Source organism: Podarcis vaucheri, assembly GCF_965113315.1.
Source record: "Podarcis vaucheri genome assembly, chromosome: 4".
Classification (NCBI taxonomy): Eukaryota; Metazoa; Chordata; class Lepidosauria; order Squamata; family Lacertidae; genus Podarcis; species Podarcis vaucheri.
The window spans coordinates 24,936,240-24,943,867 of NC_138762.1; the positions used below are offsets into that span (position 1 = coordinate 24,936,240).

General features: G+C 41.3%; 1 long non-coding RNA gene across 1 annotated transcript; it reads right to left on the minus strand.

Annotated features, from left to right (window-relative positions):
- Positions 1–2,445: 2,445 nt before the first annotated feature.
- On the minus strand, positions 2,446–7,628 carry LOC309531108. Its single transcript, XR_014219084.1, has 2 exons — positions 5,123–7,628; positions 2,446–3,103 (listed from the first exon to the last, which is right to left on the minus strand). It is a non-coding gene; the product is annotated as an uncharacterized lncRNA (long non-coding RNA).

Genomic DNA, 7,628 nt, shown 5'->3' on the forward strand with positions numbered 1-7,628 from the left:
CTCAGACTTTTCATTCCTCTGTTTTCCTTTTCAGTCTTTCCACATTCTTTTTTCCTGCCTCTTCGTGCCTGCTTCCCATAAGGATTTGACTTTCTTTTTGCCCATATCCATCCTCTCTTGGGAGATCTTTCTGGCCCCTTTGCGTCTCAAATAGAGTATTTGCTGCCAACCACTGCTGTGGCCTCTGAACCCCACACCTTCCTAGAGAAGATACAGTTTAAGTTTTTGAAACTATCTGGATAAATCTGAGTGGATATTTCTTAGTAGTATTGGAATGGTAACTATCCAGTATGTTAATCGGATTGTTCATCTGTATTTTAAAAATAGCTTTTGGGAATATTTATTTTGATATATTGTGTATCTGGGAAATTTATTGATCCTAACATTTTGAGGGAGAATAATGGTAGAACTTGGTCTTCTGTTTTAAAACTGGGGGAAGAGCAGAAAGGAAGTACATATTTTAATAGACGGTTTTAAAACAAACCTTTTTGGCCATACATCTTAAAAGGGTTAAAATCCAAAAAGTGATTTGCATTTTTCATGCTTTGTAAATGACAGAAATGTTCACGATATCGCACGCACGCACACCCCTAGGTATTCTGAGTGCAGATTGATCTGCATTCATCAGTTCTAAATGAAACTTTGCTTGATAATAGAGCTTTAATTAGACTTGAAACATCGTCGTTCAGAATTATGGAATTGCACTACTGAGGTGTTGATAACTCGAGACCTTTGGATGTTTACCAACATTTACTGGACTTTCAGAGGCATGTGATATTTATCAGAATTCCTTCACGATTATCAACAGTATTCACATTTGGGGCATTGGCTATAGCATACGCTTATGGGAGAACATTTTGTGACCTTAGGAATGTACATGTTGTGTGCCGGGGGGGGGGGGAGATAATGTTTAGAAGAAAGCCCAACAAAGTTCCCCAAGATTACAAAATAATAGCCTTCGCACTTACTGAAGTTTTGTATTTGTACAGCTTTAAAATACTTAACTATGTGGTATAGCAGTAGTTTGAATTTTCTTTCCATCTACTTGTATTCCTAGTTGGATGGGCATTTTGCAATTATCCTGGAGCTAAATGTAAGGAATTGCTTCTGGTGATGATGAGATGTCTTAGTTACAAGTGTTCTTAAGGGGGGGTTGGGGGGGTTCATCGTCATTGTCGTCCCTGCATATTCCCTTCAATTTGAACTGGTGGGATCTTGTCTATTTGGAAAGTCATATCTGTAAAAAAGAGGATCAACATGTCTATGAAAAGTTTGGTGCAGCAATTGTGTACTCTTCACTGGCTGTTCTTAAACTGTGGCTATTCACATCAAATAAAGCAGTACATGGGCATTACAAAAATAAACAAAGCATGTACATGGATTCTATTCTTGGACAAAAATTAAAAAAATTGCAAAGCATGTATATGGATTCTACAAAAATATTTTAAAAATTAGCTTCCCCCTCCCTTCATGGTTAGACTCTCCTTATTTCATACTGATGCTCTCTCCAGAACAGCATGAAATCGTAAGAACTATTTGCTTGAGTTGTCTCAGAGAAATTCCACAGAGTTAAAAGGATTTTGAACACTTTACATGATATTAGTAGAAAGTTGGATCATTTTAAGGTCAAATTCTTTGACACTTTCACTCAGCCTCTCCCCACCCCTTCTTTAGTAGCAAAAAGTATATCCTGGCATTTCAAATGTGAGGTGAACTATGCAGTAGGAGATCCTATATGAGCACCTTAGGCTAGAGAGATCACTTTTTCATTCTTGTGTGCTGCTGACATATATGAAGTGCACTATATCATGGACTCATTGTGTGACCTTGGAGCAAGCTATGCTTTTTCTTCAGCAGGGGTGAGGAATCTAAGGCCCAGTGGCCTCAGGATTGTCCCTACATCCTCTGCAGCCTTGCTCCTTAACACACACACACATACCAATGTTTTTGTGTGGCTGGAATATATTCTAGCACTGTGGTTGTGCCTCTGGCTTGCCTGAAGGATGCCGAGGTATTCATATTGGAGGAAACAAAGCTGAAGACAAATGATTCACTCCCTGGAGAGATTGGCAGGCCAGAGATTTCTGCTCAAAAAGCCATTTCAATCTGTACGCTGCTGCACCGCTCTGGCTCTCATGTAATTGTACTCCTTCGCGTAGGGGCAGACCATTCACAAGCAGAGGCCGAAAGTGAATGTTACAGGCTGAGTCATCTCCTTGCCTCTTGTCGCTTGCTGAGGTTTGGACAATTATACACAGCAAGGTTTCCAGCAACTGCGTAACAGGAATGGGTCACGTGGGGCCCTCTCAATGTTGATGAACGAACCCCACATCCCTGGCTAGGACTGGTGGGAGTTGGGGTACAACATCTGAAGGGCTGTAGGTTTCCCACTCCTGGCACAATAGCTACAGATAAGGAAGAATTAAAGTCACCAAGCAGGCACACAAGCATCAAAGATGCATTTATTCAAGTACATAGGTAGAGACAATTTGCAATATATGCATATAATGCCCATTTGAGCGATAGTGAGGAAGGGAATCAATCGGCTGTAGCACCTTAAGAGGAAAACTCTGAAAAAATTCCTTTGCCTGTGACAAATTATGTTGATTTAGGTTTTTATATGCCATCAAGGCTTAATATAAAATGTGTAAAAATGAATAATGTAAAGGCAAGAGAAACAGCAGTTACTTTTACATTTCTGATTCTGCCAGGGTTCATGCAGAGAATATTTAAAAGATCCCACTTTTAAAGAACAGTTTGCCGTCTGCTATATTGATTTCCATTATAGCTGCATAGTAAACAAAGGTTCTGATTCTTCGGCCTTTGAGGAAATAGTCACAGCCATATTTTAGGGGGCGGGGGAAACAAGCCCCCGATCCAACGCTTAGGAAAAAAACCAGTTACGAGAACTGAACCAAGAGATCTCCAAAGCATGAGTTGCTCTCAGTCAAGAAAGTTGACATATACTTTGCACCTCTTGTGTGTTTAAAGGATTGTAAACTTTCCCAAATAACAGAGGCAGGCCTGGATAGACCTCCGGTTCTTCAGCTGTTCCTGAATAAGTTTCTATCCTAAGGGTTGCAAGAGATCGTACTTTTGTAACCTGCACAAAGACACAGAAGAAAAACCAAGCCGATTTAATAAGGAAACAGAAAAGAGCCACACCCACCACATTTATAGCTGCAGAAGCGCCTAGAATGAAAAGAGAGGGGTTGTTTCCAAAAGAAATTCAAATTTTGCTTTTCAGAAGAAGAGTGAAGAAGTTTAGACTGTGAGGCCTATCTGGCAGCAGTGGCAACTCTGCATGCACTTGGGCGTCCCGTTGAAATCAAGAGGGTGTCAGAGCTCACAAATTGACACTGCATTCCAGCTAAAATGTGCATTGACTTGGCATGCAGCCAAACATCAGCAATACTACTAACAATAAAAGTGTGACTTTTGGAAGGCTCTCCTATGCTTTGACTAGCCTAGTGAGCGCAAGGAGCTACCATAAGCCCTACTCACATGTTCAAAGGATGCACCAGCTTCACCTCTAACCTTTGTGAGTTGAATCCAAAGGTCTCAAAGGGGATTCTTCAAGCATTCAGGAAAATGCCCTTAGAAGCTTCCCGGAGATCAGGGCCCCAGTGGTGCAGAAAACTCTGTTGCAGAGGAGTCTAAACACGCTCAAAGACCAACCCACTTTGACCTCAATGTGCAACAGTTGGCAGCAGAGCCAGTGGGGATTTGGGGGTGGGGTGGGCACTTACAGCCCTGGACCCCCTCCAAAAGTTTTTGGAAAACCTGAATAGGGTGCTATACTAGCACACAAACCAACAGTTGACTGTCCTTGCCAAATATTTAAAGTGCCTTGAAGGTTAGCTAGCAGTTTGGTATGCTGACAGTGGTTATTCAGGGTAAAAAAAGTTCAGTTTGACAATCAGATCACTGTTGACTCTGCCCCGTTTCTCAAAAGCTCTGCTGTTTCTGTTGATGGCAGCAATTGGCTGGTAAAGGGGCACCAAGATATAGCAGCTTCTGGTGCTAGTTCATGACATCAGCACCCTATCAGTCATACCAATGTACTGATCGCTATGCCCTGTCCAGAGCTCCATTTTGCCTGCACAACATCTCTTGGACACAGCTCTATAAGAACACGTCTGCTTTCCTAAAGGCCCCATGAAAAGTGATTTTAAAACGGCATTTTGAAGAGCCACAGTCTCTTAACACTAGTATCCTGGCACATGGAAGCAACACATTGGAGACCACCTGAATGTGAAAAGGATTTTTCCTCCTTAGTGGTGGGGCTGAATATCTGCTGGTTATCGTTTGCTGCGTTTCCTCTTAAACACTGTAGCAGCTGTATGGAAACACTGCTAGCACAAAAGGTAGACTGTGCATACTTTAATAGGTGGAAAGCATGGTTATATTTATATTACGCATAGAGAGCTGCATATTGCTGCTTCACTTTAATGTCTCTCTCCCAAAAGACCTACTATATGTTGAGGGCTTAAAACTGATGTAATGGATGCCGAGTGTTACAACAAGGCATCCTGTGGACTGAAAAGCAGGTGCGTCTCTGTACGATGGCCAAAAAAGAAAAGAAAAGAAGACAAATGATGCATGGGGTGGGCATCATTATGGAAATAGAAGGGGTGCACTGCAGACAAAGCCAAGCCCTGCTGCTTTCAATAAGGCAAGGGGCTTTGTGAAAGCACAGCCACACTGCAAGAAATGGCCCCTAAGGGAAAACAGAGCAGAGGTCCAACACAGAGCCAGCGGGACTGAAAATGGAGTGGGGTGTATGCTTTGCCCACAGGTTATTTTGCATATCCCTGTCCAGCAAAGCAACTACGAGTAACCAACTGCACACACCAGGCAAAACAGAAAATCAGCATTGTTTTATGAATAAATCATTTTTTTTCACCTCTTGTCTTTTCCTGGTAATGAATTGACATCGCCCGCCCTCTTTTTTTGCTTCCCCCTGCGAATAGTGGGAGAAGTCATCTTAATGTGACTTTTCCACCTCAAAATATAAACAGTAGGAAAGAGCCTAGTGGATTCAGAATATTTATTCCGCCCAAATAAAGGGCTTCTGAAACTCAGAACATAAAATATACATTGGACATTTCTTCAGCCTTACCTTGATTCTATTTCGGCGAGGAAAGGGGGGCAGAGAACATGCATCTTATCCCATTAGGTGGAAAACGTGTGTGAAATGCAGTGTATGATTGACGAGCCAGGATCTGAACAACGAAAACCTACACACAACAGTCCACAATGATAAACAACAAATACAACATTGCACAAAGGGCCATAGAAATGTATGCATGCCTGTTTTGTATGTGTCGTGATTTTCTGTTTGAAGACGGCCTGTGGAAAACCTAGTCTAGTGCTACAACCTCCATCATCATCATTATCTTCAGCCTCATTTATTTCTTCTCTCTTGTCCAATGACTGAGCCAAATAGTTGCCTTGCTACTGCTGGCCACCAGCCGGGGCCCTGGCAGTGAACTACAAAGAATCCAAGATGAGTCTCAGCTATAAAAGCCAATGCCTTGGCTAGCTCAGTGATCAGTGCAGGACAGCCAAATGGACTGCTTGTTCTGCAGACAAGCAGGGGGGAGGACAGGACTGGAGCAGCCTTAGGGAACTTCCTAGTATTCAGCTTTACATCCTGTGCTCCCCCTGCATCTCCTAGGCAGTGGGAAAATCCTATTTTGGAGTCCTCCTGCACACTACCTGGGGAACAGAATTAAGTCACAACTATGGTGAACAGCTTTAATTTGTGCACTCTGATTGCAAGGACTTGAGAATTGTTGATGTATTACAAAACAGACGAGCATGAGACGGGACACAGATCAGTGATAGAGCATCTGCTTTGCATGCAGAAGGTTCCAAGTTCAATCTCCAACTAGGACAGTGCTCTGCAAAGCCAGTGTAGAAAATACTGAGCAGGATGGACCAATGGTCAGAGTAAGTACAAGGCAACTTCCTATGTTCCAGACCGGCTTGCATATATGAAAAGGAAAAAATATTTTGGGCATTCTTGATTTCTCAAATTACACGGCTGAAAAAAACAACGAACAAGTGAAGTCCCATTTTATATGCAACATTAAGTCAATGATATTCAAATGAGCTCCCTCTCAAATCTGTGTGTGATGCTAGCTGTGAGATCTTACGCTACTCATGCAACTCCATGTCACAAAGCTGGAGCATACATCTAGGAAAAAAACATATGTCATATGAGCACCTGTTGCCTAAATAAGCTCTTTGTCCTCAACAGCAATTCTGTGCCAGTGATTCCTCTTTTTTGAACCTGCAATCACCCCTTTTCCTTCAATCTGTAGTGAGCAGTTAGTGCCCCCTCTCTCCATAGGAGTGTCATTTCTGCTTACATTTTAAATAATTTCCATTATAAGATTTGTCATCTGTGTTCCAGACATCCATTCACTAGTCTTAAGCAAATTGTGATTTGTTTTTTTTCAGCAAAACCAAACAATTTTGCTCTGGAAAGATGAGATTAAATAACAACAATGGATCTCAGAAGAATGAACTGTAGTCTCTTTATTGTTAGCCAATGAATGTTATCCAAAATAATAGGTGTTATTAACTGTAGCTTAATTTTACAACACAAAAGATGCTAAGAAGGGGAGGGGAAGAAGAGGGGAAGCATGTTGAAAATTCCTTCACCAAGTTATTTTCTTAATGCCTCTGCATCAATATGTGTTTCCTCAACAGTTGGTGACAACCATCACCATCACTTTGTTCACAGTGAAAAACCTCATTACAGATGTTAATTCCTGGTTGCTTAGAAAAAAGTCACACAGTTTTATATATGGATTAGATCCATTTTAAACTCTAATCTATACATTGTATATTATGAACAGCAAATCTAACTCGTATTTCCCCCCCTTACACTGATAGTCTGGCATTGTCAATGCACGAACACACATTTCAGGGAAGAGCCATACACTGCATTCCATTTGCTATGGCAAAATATTTTGAACACTTTGGACATATAGGTCTCATGATTTGCTGCATGAAAATGTGCAAGGCATCTGCCCAATTTCTCTGACTGCAAGCAAAAGTGCCCAGGGCAAACATTTGAGCATGTGCACAGCTTTTGCACACCCGTGCAAGGAAAATCAGCTACCAGTGTCTCTGTGTTCCTTTCATGATGTCCTCTCTCCAAGATCTCCCTTAAATTTAAGGGTAGGGTAGGGGACAACCCTCAAGAAGGTTCAATAAGGAATCCTTATTAAAGGATATTTAATAAAATGGCAATTTTAATAGGGAAGTGTAAATTTTGAGTGCATAATACCAAAAGGTTAGCTGAACCATCCTCAGGGAAAGCAGGGCTTTCTCCCAACTACTAATTAAAGAGTTATAAAAATGGTGCGTAATTTCATTCATAAACATGGTCCTCAAAAGTCAACATGCCAACTAATCATCCCAAAGAGCATTAGATAAGGGTGATTCAGCAATGGTTCTAAACATACATTCAATATTCCCTGACTGTATGCTGAACTTCAGCCTAAATGTTTGTTCATACAACTCATTTGCCCCTGTTCTGCCACAATTCCTATGACTGGACTCCCTGAAAAGCGCATATATATATATATATATATATATATGCTTTCGTAGAT